Here is a 14,211-nt window from a genome sequence, read left to right on the forward strand (position 1 = left end):
ATTAAAAATGAATTCTTGTGCAGTTTTCAGAAGTCAGTGCAAAACTGTCCCCCACCCAGCTGGTCAAACAAGTACAGAAAAACATAACATCAGTCAAACTGTGTGAGTCCTGCGCTGTGCTGTGCTGGTTCACGAGAGCCAAGGGGAAGAGCTGCAGAGAGCCTCTTCTCCTTGTGCAAAATTCCATCATAGTGTGGGTATCTCAGCATTGTTAGAAGCATGTACAGCTAATGGATCAGCCTGCACAGCACACCCCCAGGGGAACACAGCCGGCAAGTTCAGAGGCACGTACAGGTCTCGAAGCCGAAAAGCACAAATGCAGTCACCAGAAGCCAGTGCTTGCCAGCAGATGGTGGGTATGCATGTTGCACCTGCTAGAAAGAGCAGCAGCGAGCACCCCACAGTGCAGCACCCTGAATAGCAGGATGCTCGTGTCGGAAGATGAACCAGTTGCATCTCTGCTTCCCATTGAGTTATTAGCCACAGCAGGATCTGGCTCTTTGCAATGCTCTCCTTTAACCCCCATTGATTTGCAGAATTTTAATCATAATTTGGTCACTTTTTAATAACCATCTTCTTTGGGGTTATACTGCAAGCTCTGCAGCCTGTCCTGCCCTCTGAAGCAGTGGAAGAGAAAAGAACTGAAAAATAAACTGAAAACACAAAACTGACTGTTTGGAGATTTGTGGTTTCTGAGTATTTGTTGACAGACCAGAGATTGCTGTAACATTTTTCAGCCTAGGAGATTAGGAACAACTGTGTTTCAGGAGATTCTGCATTCAAATTGGAACAGACAAGTATTTCTGTCCCAGCCCAGGTCCACACCTAAACTTAGGTCTACCTAGCTAGGTTGCTCAGGGATGTGAAAAATTCACACCCCCCCCAAGAGATATAACTAAGTCAATCTAAATCCCGGTATATACACAGCTAAACTGATGGACGAATTCTTCCCTCAACCTACCTTTCGCCTTGTGAGGGGGTGGATTTACTACAATGGAAAAACCTGTTGCTGTAGTAAGCATCAGTACTACAGCGGTGTAGTTGCAGATATGCTGCTGTAGTGCTTGTAGTGTAGACAAACCCTCAGGAACAACAGTACTGCAGCTTAAGCATCAAAAAGGGCCTTGTCCCTTTTCCTCTGAGTTGCTGTAGCGAGTGCAAACTTAAGAACATAAGAGCAGCCACACTAGGTCAGACCAAAGGTCCATCTAGCCCAGTATCCTGTCTTCCGACAGTGGCCAATGCCAGGTGCCTCAGAGGGAACGAACAGAACAGGTAGCCATCAAGTGATCCATCCCTTGTTGCCCATTCCCAGCTTCTGGCAAATAGAGGTTAGGGACACCATCCCTGCCCATCCTGGCTAATACCCAATCATGGAATTATCCTCCATGAATTTATCCAGTTCTTTTTTGAACCCTGTTATAGTCTTGGCCTTCACAACATCCTCTGGCAAGGAGTTCCACAGGTTGACTGTGCGTTGTGTGAAGAAATACTTCCTTTTGTTTGTTTTAAACCTGCTGCCCATTAATTTCATTTGGTGACCCCTAGTTTTTGTGTTATGAAAAGGAGTAAATTACACTTCTTTATTTACTTTCTCCACACTAGTCATGATTTTACAGACCTCTATCATATCCCCCCTTAGTCGTCTCTTTTCCAAGCTGAAAGTCCCAGTCTTACTAATCTCTCCTCATACAGCAGCCATTCCATACCCCTAGTCATTTTTGTTGCCCTTTTCTGAACCTTTTCCAATTTCAATATATCTCTTTTGAGATGGGGTGACCACATCTGCACACAGTATTCATGATATGGGTGTACTATGGATTTATACAGCGGCAATATGATATTTTCTGTCTTATTATCAATCCCTTTCTTAATGATTCCCAACATTGTTACATTTTTGAGTGCCACTACACATTGAATGGATATTTGGCGAGGATATGTAAATTTATATCTATAGTATACGCTACACAGAAAATAACAGAGGTAATTAAGGACAACATTCACTGACTATTCAACACTAAGGGCTTGGCTACACTTGCGAGTTACAGCACAATAAAGGAGCCCCGGGAGCACTAGCTCACTACCCGTCCACACTGGCAAGGCACGTAGAGCGCTCTGACTCTGTGGCTACAGCGCTGCTGGTCTCCACCTCGGCAAGTGGAATAACTTTTGCTGCGCCCCCGCTGGAGCGCTGCGGCGCCAGTAGGGATGCCCTGGTCCTATAGTGTGCTCTGATCAGCCTCCAGAAGAGTCCCACAATGCCTGTTCTAGCCACTCTGGTCATCACTTTGAACTCTACTGCCCTGCCCTCAGGTGACCAACCGTCAGACCTGCCCTTTAAATCTCCTGGGAATTTTGAAAATCCCCTTCCTGTTTGCTCAGCGAATCTTTCCAGGTGACCATGCCTCCACGCGCCAGGCGATCCCCAGTATGGAGCAATGGTGAGGTGCTGGACCTCATCAGTGTTTGTGGGGAGGACGCTGTCCAGTCCCAGCTGCGCTCCAGCCGTAGGAATTACGATAACTTCGGGCAGATATCAAGGGACATGATGGAAAGGCGCCATGACCGGGAGGCACTGCAGTGCAGGGTTAAAGTTAAGGAGCTGCGGAATGCCTACCGCAAAGCCTGAGAGGCAAACGGCCGTTCCGGTGCTGCCCCTGCGACCTGCCATTTCTACAAAGAGCTGGACGCGATACTTGGAGCCAACCTCGCCTCCACTCCGAGTACCACCATGGGCCCTTCAAAGCCCAGTTCAACAAGGCGGGAGGAGGAAGAGAAGCAAAGCGGGAGCGAGGGTGCTGAGGTGGAGGAAGACACCCCGGAATCCCTACATGCATGCAGCCAGGAGCTGTTATCAAGCCAGAAGGAAGGTAGCTGGTCGTGGCAGCCGGTGCTTGGGGAAGGACAAACACCAGAGGAGGTGCCCAGTAAGTGGCTTTTATTTTGGGAAGGAAGTTGTTCGGTGCAGGCTCTTGGAGCGAGGAGGGTTAGGGCCGTATGCATGCCTAGATGCAGAACAGGGCGTTGATGTGCTCTCTCACATCGTGGTAATCGGCCTCAGTGATCTCTGCAAAGGTCTCAGCCAGAACTTGGGCAATGCGCTTGCGCAGGTTTCTCGGGAGAGCCACTGTAGTCCTTATCCCAGTAAGGCTAACTTGTCCGCGTCACTGTGCCGTGCGGGGCGGGGGGACCATTGCTGCACACAGGCAAGCTGCATATGGGCCAGGGTGGAATCCGCATTGCAGTAGAAGACCCTCCCTTGCTTCCCAGGTCACCCTCAGCAGCGAGATATCTTCCAGGATGAACTCATCCTGTGGAAAATGCGGGGACAGTGTTCAGTATAGGGGCCCCCTGCAGCTGTTGGCTCTCCCCAAGGCACAGAAACCCAGAGGACAGTACAGCCATGAAACAATCAGTCACGCTTGACCCTGTGCTTACTCACCATTTTGGGGCTCCCGTGGGTTATGTGCGCTCGCTTTGGGACGGGCAAATTATGCTATTGTGTAGACAGTGCTTGCCCATAAGTACGGGGGAATCACAACTCCAGCTGGTGTGAACAATGCTGCCTCTGTTAAGTGTTGCATTTTGCCTTTACAGATGCAAGCTTGAGATCTCAGCCGTCCGTGTTATCACCAGCCAAAAGACTCCAAAGAATCAGAAAGAGGCCACGTAGAAACAAGGAAGACGTTACATGAAGTAATGCCGCATTCAAGTAATGAAAATCGAAAAGTGCAGGAGTTGCGAGACAGGGAAAGGAGGATCCGCCAGCAGAATGAGGAGCGCTGGCAGAAAAGCACAGTGCTCCAGCAGCAAAGCACGGATCGGCTGATAAGCATCATGGAGCGCCAAGCGGACTCGATCCAGGCACTCGTAGCCATGCAGGCGGAGCACTACCGTGCCCGACCCCCCCTGCAGCCCTTGTCCCCCCATGTCACCTCCAACCCACGCTCCCCAACATCCGGGTTCTTACCACCTCCAGCTGCCTCCCCAACACCTGTAGCTTCACCACCCAGCCCTGAAAACTACGACTCTTACCCACTGCACTCAACCCTCATCACCATGCAGTATAGCCATCCTGAAGTGCAGCACTCACTGCATAGCACTCCAGACAGGAAGGCTGAGTATGATAACAGGACATATGCAAATCTGTGATTGTACCGTTCCCCACCCCACCCCCTTGCCCTTTCTGTTTCCCAAGCAGTTGCGTTTCTTTTCAATAAATGAATTTTCTTTTCAATAAATGGATTTTTTTGGCTTTGAAAACATTCTTTATTATTGCATAACGTAAAAGATACCATAGCCCAGGAAAGAAACAGGCACTGCAAGTCAGCGTAGCAAACACAGATTCCTACTAACATTGGAACCACTGCACTTCACTCCCGTGCAGGGCACCAGACATTACTGGTGGCTTTCAGCTTCAAATTGCTCCCTCAAGGCATCCCTAATCCTTGCAGCCCCGCGCTGGGCCTCTCTAATAGCCCTGGTCTCTGGCTGTTCAAATTCAGCCTCCAGGTGTTGAACCTCCGAGTTCCATGCCTGAGTGAATTTTTCACCTTTCCTTTCACAAATGTTATGGAGGGTACAGCACACGGATATAACCGCGGGGATGCTGTCATCAGCCAGGTCCAGCTTCCCATACAGAGATCACCAGCGGCCCTTTAAACGGCCAAAAGCACACTCCACAGTCATTCTGCACCGGCTCAGCCTGTTGTTGAATGGCTCCTTGCTGCTGTCAAGGCTCCCTGTGTAGGGTTTCATGAGCCACGGCATTAAAGGGTAAGCGGGGTCTCCAAGGATCACAGTCAGCATTTCGACTTCTCCTACGGTGATCTTCTGGTCTGGGAAAAAAGTCCCAGCTTGCAGCTTCTTGAACAGGCCAGTATTCCGAAAGATGCGCGCGTCATGCACCTTTCCGGGCCAGCCTGCGTTAATGTCAATGAAACGCCCACGGTGATCCACAAGCGCCTGGAGAACCACAGAGAAATACCCCTTCCGATTAACGTACTCTGAGGCTAGGTGGGCTGGTGCCAGAATTGGAATGTGTGTGCCATCTATCGCCCCTCCGCAGTTAGGAAAACCCATTTAGACAAAGCCAGCCACAATGTCCTGCACATTACCTGGAGTCACAGTTCTTCTGAGCAGGATGCGATTAATGGCCCTGCAAATTTGCATCAACACGATTCCAACTGTCGACTTCCCCACTCCAAACTGGTTAGCAACCGATCGGTAGCTGTTTGGAGTTGCCAGCTTCCAGATTGCAATAGCCACCTGCTTCTCCACCGGCTGGGCAGCTCTCAATCTCGTGTCCTTGCACCACAGGGTGGGGCAAACTCCTCACACAGTCCCATGAAAGTGACTTTTCTCATCTGAAAGTTCTGCAGCCACTGCTAGTCATCCCAGACTTGCAGGATGATGTGATCCAACCACTCAGTGGTTGTTTCCTGAGCCCAAAAGCGGCGTTCCACTGTGGTGAGCATGTCCGTGAATGTCACAAGCAAACTCGTGTCATATGTGTTACTCGAGTTGACATAATTGTTGGAGCCCTCACTGTCACTTTGGATCATAAGGAATAACTCGACTGCCAAATGTGACATGCTGGCGAGACTCGTCAGCATACTCCTCAGCAGTTCAGGCTACATTCCCGCAGACCAAAAGGGAAGACAGAGTGCGCAGTACAAAAAACATTGAAAGATGGTGCCAAATGCGGGTGGAAGCACAGGGATTGCTGGGATGAGAACCGTTGCATCACGGGGCATTGGGACAGGACCCAGAATGCCCTCCCCACCCCCTGCCCTTCCCACAAGCCACAGCGCCAGAATGGGAAGAGGTGCTCTGAGGGATAACTGCCCATAATGCACCGCTCCCAATGCCACTGCAAGTGCCACAAATGTGGCCACGCTGGTGCGTTTGTTCCTGTCAGTGTGGACAGACTGCAGTGCTTTCCCTACTGCGCTCTCCGAAGGCGGGTTTAACTCAAAGCGCTCTACATCTGCAAGTGTAGCCATGCCCTAAGGCCTGGTCTACACTTCAGAGTTAGGTCGACACAAGGCAGTGTACGTCGACCTACTTCTGAAAGTGTCTACACTGCCACGTTCCTCCTGCTGATATAAGTCACCCACTACTCCGACTTAATAACTCCACCTCCACGAGAGGCATAGTGCTTAAGTCAATGTAGTTAGGTCCATGCACTGTCAGTGTAGACACTACGTTGCTTATATTGACTATTGCTGCCTTTCACAAGCCATCCCACAATGCCCTACACTGGCAGTTAAATCGGTGCAAGCGCTCCTGGTGAGGATGTGCACAGCCGACACAAGAAGTGTACTGTGGACATGTAAAATCAATTTAATTACTGTGGTGGCTGTAAGTTGATGTAACATAGGTCAACTTAATTTTGTAGTGCAGACAAGCCCTAACAAGACAACAGATCAGATTCAGAGCCACAGAGAGGTTCTCAAGCACACGCTTGCTTTGGAAGCTACAAAGACTGCACTGACTTCAGCAAGGTATTGGAAATGACTGGAGATGAAGAGGCGGGGACAGTACAAATGAATTATTGGAAAGGCAGAGTTTAATACATGCCATGTGTGTGTGTGTGTGTGTGTGTGTTTGTTTGTTTTGGGGGAGGGGATGTGGGTTACACTAACCAAATGAAAGGAGGTGAGTTGAAGACATAGGCATCCTGGAAGAATTCCCTTCAGATATAGTACAAATAAGCTCAACAACCTCAAAACTACTTACTGCAGTGATCACCAACCCATCGATTGTGATCGACTGGTCGATCCTGGAGCCTCTGCCAGTTGATCGTGATCTCTGGGTCGCTAAAGGTGGGTGGCGCAGCGGGGCTCAGGCAGGCTGCCTGCCTGCCGTGGTCCCACTTCGCTCCTGGAAGCAGCTGGCTGCTGGCATGTGTCTGCAGCCCCGCGCGCTGCCCCCGCCCCCAGCACTGTCCCCTTAGCTACCAATGGCGGGAATGCGGGCAGGGGCTGTGCTTGCGGGTGAGGGCAGCACATGGAGAGCCGCTACCCCCTTCCTCCCCAGGGGCCGCAGAGATGTTCCAGCAGCCAACTGCTTCCAGGAGCAGTGTGGGGCCAGGGCAGGCAGGCAGCCTGCCTGAGCCCTGCTGTGCCACTGGCTGGGAGTCGCCTATGGTAAGCACCTCCCAGCCGGAGTCTGCATTTCGCACCTTCTCCTGCACCCCAACCCCCTGCCCCAGCTCAGAGCCCCCTCCTGCACCCAAACTCCCTCCAGACCCCTCACCCTGTTCTGCACTCCGAACCCCTTGGCCCCAGCCCAGATCCTGCACCCCCTCATACACCCCAACTCCCTGCCCCAGCCTGGTGAAAGTGAGTGAGGGTGGAGAAGAGCAAGCGATGGAGGAAGGGGGGAATGGAGTGAGTGGGGCGAGGCCTCGGGGAAGGGATGGGGCCTCAGGGAAGGGGCGGGGTAGATCCTGGGTTGATCTTAAATTCAAAAAGTGATCTTGTGCACAAAAAGATTGGCGACCACTGACTTACAGTATATGTCCCATGCTAACAGAAATTCTATATACTTTTGTTCTTTATTCTAGAGGTCTGCGTAAAATGTTGTTCCATGAGACTCTCACCAAAGCTGGGTTCTACAGACATTTGATTTGGAACTTATTATTCCCAGAATTGAGTTTAAGTCTCAGCCTCAGAGAAGCTTTTCTTTAATTAAAATGTTATTTTTAAAAGAACTTTTAATTCACTGTTCTAGAAACAGAACCTATTATTTACACTGTGATTTTTCCCAAATCTGAATGCTAGTCAAATGCTATTCCAGGTTAGAGTTTTTAGATGTTCGGCTTATGATTTTTATTTTCCCCATGACAATTTTTAATCCAGTGAAATTGAAAAAGCCTAAGCTACGGTCACTCATTAGGGCCTTGAAACGCCCTGACTGCTCCCAATCTCTTTTTGATTTGTCTTCTTGTGGCACCATGACAAATGAAACTTGTGTGTCCAAGCTGCTATGTGCTGGAGAGACATAGTGCTTGACTTAAGATACAGCAATTCTGATCCTTCAACTTAAGGTGCTCCCACCTGAAAACTAATTACAGATAGTGCCATGGACATACGTATCACAGGTCTAGTTGGGGAAATAACATGATATGATTATCATCTAATATTATTAGCCTTCCTGAAACACTCATTGTTTTACAATGAATCAAGAAGTACAGAGGCATTCTTGAAATCAACCCCAGCCAGTCTTTTTAATGCAGGGATCTATACATTTTCCAGGAGCGTGGGCCACATCTCAACCTGCTGAAATATGTGTAAGCACAAAAAAGCCACTAAGTAATTACAATGCAATACAAATGTAACTTTTACTGCACAACGGGCCAGACTGTCCCTTGCCATAGTGCCCAAATGGGCAACGGAGCTGGCAATGATGACCTGCCAAAGAGATGAGAGCAGGTTGCACCAGAGAGTGCAGCAGGTTCTACCTACTATGCTCCCTGGGACTCTGGGGGGAAAGGTGACCACTGAGCCACGTCTCTCCTGGCGTGGTGGGCTCCACTCTGCCCCCTATTTCTGGCTGAGGTTAAATGCCACAAACTAGCCCGGAGAGCTTTAAATTCGCCGGCAATTTGATAATCCTCTTTGTGATCCCCACTAATAAGTTATAAACACATCTACAGTTATAATTCACTTGGATATTATTTGTCAAAAGTTTTCAGGTGAAAGGACTATAAAAGCTCCACAGCGGCGGCCAGTATAATTAGCTGTACAGGACCACAGCTGCTTCTGTGTGATCCTGACAGGAGGCCGATGAGTCAGCACCATGGGAGATTTGCAATCCTAGTTTGAAATCTGTAACAAGGAATACATATAACCAAATGGAAATGAATGCCATGGAGGAGTAAGTGAAAGATTTTACTTATCTACTTTGCAACTAGACTCAGTTCATTTTTCTCCATTTAAATTGATTATGATTTTTATTTGTTTGTTTCATTTCAAGTGACCAAGCCAGAGGAGGGATGTTTGTCATCGTTATTTATATCCCTCTCCCTCTGCTTTATCTTAAAGGATTGCCTAAATGTAATTTATATGGAACTGTAACTATCCACAAGACCTAGAGTCTATTGATAAATGCTGAAACTGGTAATTAGATAGAAATTTATGTCGATATCACATGTTCCCAAACTATGGTCCCTAGAAATTTGGTTGGTCACGTACCACTAGTTCCCCCCATTTTCTGTCTGCTAATTCACATTAAATCCACATATATTAATTTCCTAATATTTGCTTTCCATGTAAGCGGTTGTGATCTTCTACCTGTATATCATTGTGTAAGATTTTTAATGGAGTCACATGAAAGTCAAAGGTTGAAAAAAAAGAAAAGAAAAAAGAGAAGTCAACGCAACCAAATAAGTGACATCATACAAAAGGGAGAAAAGTCCAACTCAAAGCACTAATATTTAGCTTTCTACACAACTTGCGCTATACTTTCAAAGTGCCATCCTAATGAATCTCTCCCACAGCCTCTAGTGAATGATACCCCCACTTTACAGATGAAGGAAATGAGAAACAGAGAGGTTTAGCGACTGGACCCAAGTGAATCAGTGGCAGAGCCAGTACAGGAAGACGGAAAAAAAAAAAACTCAGGAAAAATACAGAAAACACAAATAAATGAAAGATAAATATGCAGCAAAATGTCTGAGAAAGCCAGTGAATCCAAAACTGACCCCCACTTCCTCACACACAAATTATGGAAAACATTATGTTCCATTCCAAGCTTTCACCTGCACAAAAGAATGTCATTTCTCGAGCTCTGAATTTGTGCAGCCCATTTTACATCCTTTTGTTACACTTGGCCATGGTAGGTAGACAGCTACGGTTGTATGGATTTGAAAGGAGATGAAAACTTTTCCTCCTAGTAAAACGATGTATTATAACAATAAATCATGTTATTTATGTGGTGGTACCTATTAGCCACAGCATTCTAAGTGTTTCACAAAACTACAATGCAGTTAAGACTAGATTTAAAACATGAAAATTTGCCAAATGCTTTAGCAAATAAGGTCTGGAAGAGCCGATTTCTATGACTTTTCTCAAAGCAGAAGAAAGGCCATTCCAGAGGTCTGGGGCTGCTGCTGCGAAAACACAGGCAGCATCTGTTGTACCCACACATGCCCCGGGGCCAAATGCCTTTTCCCTCCAACCTAGGAGAGCAAGGACTTGATTTTGCAAGGTGTTAAACATCCCATATGAAGTCTATGGGAAATGAAGGCAGATGCTCAGTGTCACAAAGGAAGCACTTGACTCCTTACAGGATTCAGGCCACAGAACAGTACCCAGGGTATCAGTAGGCTGGTAAACATGTGGCACCCCTAGTGTTTAGATAGAACATGTTTCCTGAACACAAACGTCTGTACTGAAAATCTTACGCTGTCTCCAACCTCTAAATCAAACATCACTGATTCTGTTTCTACGCAGTCACAAAATTAATAATAGTATATTGACCTTTAAACAATCAGAGGACAGTTTAGTACATCTCCAGTATGAAGTTACAGAATAAGCAGCTACCGTCATTTTATAGAAAGTTAAACCCTAGGAGTCTTGACTCTAGCTGTGGACAAGAAGGGTGGGGGAGAGCCTGAAGCCAGTCACCTGCACAGAAATACTCTAGATTATCTAAGTGACATAAAAAAGCACCCATCCTGCAAACTAGCATATGATGCAAATTCAACAGAACAGCACAGAGGAATTAGATTTGAAAGGTGTGTGCTCATTTTCCAGCACCACAAGGAATCCCTAAACTAAATGAGAAGATTGACCAGAGGAAGGAAGTTGCCTTGGTGTATTATGACTACTGGTTAAAAAATATACATATACTGTAATACAGATGCCTGTAAGTGCTTACTTTTTGGGAACCACTGTGTTACACTGGAATTGGCCGTTCCACAGTGATCTAACCTGCCTCTAAAACAAAATCTCAAAGGTTCACAAAAATCATCAAAACACACACACACACAGAGGCTCCAGTAGTTTCATAGTGTTCAGTGTCTGCAACAGTTGTCACCATAGGAAAATCCAACTACCAGTGAGCAACTTTTTGGATAACAGGATTTTGTTGTGCTCATGAGTAATGTAAGCCCCCCTCCTCCCCCCCAAAAATTCAAGACAAGATGATGTTTAAAGTGCAGATGGGCCAACTGTCTTATCAAGTAAGTGCCACCTACAACTACTGCACATCAATTTAACATAACAGGAGATAGAATTGGATGAGTGTTTGCACCCCATGCTTATCTTCGGGAATTTTTGTAACAATATTTACTGTAAAAAGTACAGCTGTCAAACGATTAAAAAATAATTGCAATTAATCACAAGATTAAAAAAATAGTCACGACAGAACAGTTTTAATTGCACTGTTAAACTATAACAGAATACTAATTTAAATTTATTATAAATATTTTGATGTTTTTCTACATTTTCAAATATACTGATTTCAATTACAACACAGAATACAAGTGCACAGTACTCACTTTATATAATTATTTTTGATTACAAATATTTGCACTGTAAAAATAAGAAATTGTATTTTTCAATTCACCTCATACAAGTACTGTATTGCATTCTCTTTATCATGGAAGTGCAATTTACAAATGTAGAATTATTTTTTTTTTACATAACTGCACTCAAAAACAAAGTAAAACTTTAGGGCCTACAAGTTGAAGCATACAAGTTACTAAAGGTGCACGTGGGCTGATTCGGGGCACCATAGTAGCTTTTGGCTCAGCCCCTGCAAACCTTTGAAGGTGCATAGGGACTTAGGGGGACTGCTGTACATTTTATAAAACACAGTGGCTGAACTTGCTGCTCTCACAAAGCGAGAAGGATGTGGAACCGTCACATAAGCATTTACTGACTTTTCAATCCTCAACCCTAACAGTGTCATCGTACAGTTTTTTGTAGAGAGTTATGTAAACACAATCTTTCTTCAGAGACGTGCAGTAGTCTTATTTTCAGCTATACTGTGGCAAGCTCTAAAACACAGCAGGTGCATTCAATGTGAAGGAGAAAGCACAGTCACTGAGGCAAACACTGTCTAAAACCAGTCTCTCTATAGATTCAATTTGTTTAATCTGATCAGAATTAGTAAATAGTTCTCCTAGAAGTACGGGAATGAAAGGTTCTGTACAGATTCTCCCTTTGAATTTCAACAACTATGTTCATACTGCAGTTAGAGATGAGTATGAGCTGCAAAACTTGGAGCTATATCTCCATGAACCCAGACTTTGAAGGAAGAGGAAAGAGGGCATGAGTTCAAATGTGGGGTTTTGACTTGGGCACATCTTTAATTGTTGCATTATTCATATGCATGGATATATAGTATCTGTATATAGGCTCACAAACGCTCAAACAGAATGCAGATGTTCCACTCTTCTTGCTCCCTTTCTAACCAATGGGCACCGTCCACTTCTGAGCGTTACACACACAGCATGAGACATACTTGCCAGCTCTTCCCAGTGAAGCGGGACAAGCTCTTTTTAAATTTTATGTTACAGTATCATTTTCTCCGACTCTGTCCCCACAGACAGAGCTTCCCTTTTTCCATTCATTTCTATGGACTCAAAAGTGCATCCATTTATCGATTTCAAATGTTGGCAGGGATTGCACGAGATAAGAGCGTTTCAAGAGCACTGGGGATTGGCTGGTGAAAAGATAAATATTTACACTAAATCTTTAGAAGGTTAGTATATAAAATGGGAGAGAATAAGAAGGGATCTAAATGAGAAATGGCACTTGTGAGCCACAAGTATAGATCTTTGCAAACACCTGGCACAGAACTACTCAAGCCAGGAAAGTGAAAAATAGAAAGGAAAATATTTTTCCCTACCTTTAAAAAATGTTTTACTTTTTATTTATTTCCACATTAGGCTTTAGCGTCCCAACAATTTACTTTCATCTCATATTTTATTTTCTCCCCATGAAATTCCTATCTACTAAATGGATGAGGCCACGAAACGTATCAGAATTTACATGCAAACATACACCAACAAGCAAAATAAAAAGACATAGACTAATGCAATTAATGTGAACTCCATGAGCTACATTTTCAGCTGGCCTTAACACAACCTTTATTTTTGTGCTCCTTTTTGCACATTGTGCTTCCAAAAGTGGACATGCATCCTGTTAGTACAAGCAAAACCCACATTTGTCCAGTCAAATCTGGTAGCTGAGTGACTATGGATGCAAATGGGGGCATGTAAAAATGGAGGCTGAGGTTGAATGTTTGGTACCATGATTTTTATATTCCTCTTAAATGGAATACATGCGTACGTTACACACTACACTAAGCAGAAGACTTTCCCCCTTTATTTTGAAACGTATGCTTACAATAAAAATTCTTAACAAGTGGACACATGCCCATACCACAAAACCACCATGTTACTCAATGGAAAGGCTAAGGGCCTTGGAGACCAATGGAACGATCTCTCACACCTGGAGATGGTCCCCTGATAGGGGTAGAGCAGGAGAAGTTGCCTGGACTATCTCTGTTTTGTGGATGACTGGGGAATTTCTCAGTCTCAAGACTAGTCAATCCAGCACCTTTTACACCACACTGCTTTGGTACAAGGCTCTTGACTTTATGCAGCATGGTATTCCTCATTTAACAGTGCCTGTAATCCCAAATATTGCTGACTCTAGGACAATGAAGCAGAACTTCAGCTGTGTTTCATCTATTTTTGATTTAACTGAAGCAAAATACACTTGTGACTGCTCAGTTTTACCTGCTGCTTTAGACTGAGTGCTCTGTATTACACTGATTAAGTCAATATTTGTGATGCACTGTATAAATGTTAATGATTATTACAAGATTGCACTGAAGTATGTTGTTGGGAGACTGCATGACTGCTGTCCTCTGGGATTTGCATGATGGTAGCCGGGATATTTTATGAGGCTCTCACACTGAGAGGAAGTGTAATAGCAGAGGCACCAGTGGGGGTAAGGAAGGCCTGGACACAAAGCTGACAGAGCTTGAGTCAAAACTCTGAACTCCCAATCAGTTTGTAACTCACCTCCCAACCAGTTATTTTGGGCGTAGGTTAAAGATAAACCAGATTAACTAGGGCAGGATCACATATGCCAGGGTGACCAAACTTACTATGAGCATACGCATACGAGCATCTTAAGAAGTTTAAGAGTTAGGGCGTACCTGCCGGGGCTCAGGGCTTCAGCCCTG

The 14,211-nt window shown here is 45.5% G+C and overlaps 1 protein-coding gene across 5 annotated transcripts in view; it reads right to left on the reverse strand.

The window, feature by feature from the left end:
• Positions 1-14,211, reverse strand: part of ACBD6 (acyl-CoA binding domain containing 6) — a 149,435-nt gene that overhangs the window by 15,687 nt on the left and 119,537 nt on the right. The window lies entirely within an intron of this gene.

This window comes from Lepidochelys kempii, chromosome 8, assembly GCF_965140265.1.
Source record: "Lepidochelys kempii isolate rLepKem1 chromosome 8, rLepKem1.hap2, whole genome shotgun sequence".
Classification (NCBI taxonomy): Eukaryota; Metazoa; Chordata; order Testudines; family Cheloniidae; genus Lepidochelys; species Lepidochelys kempii.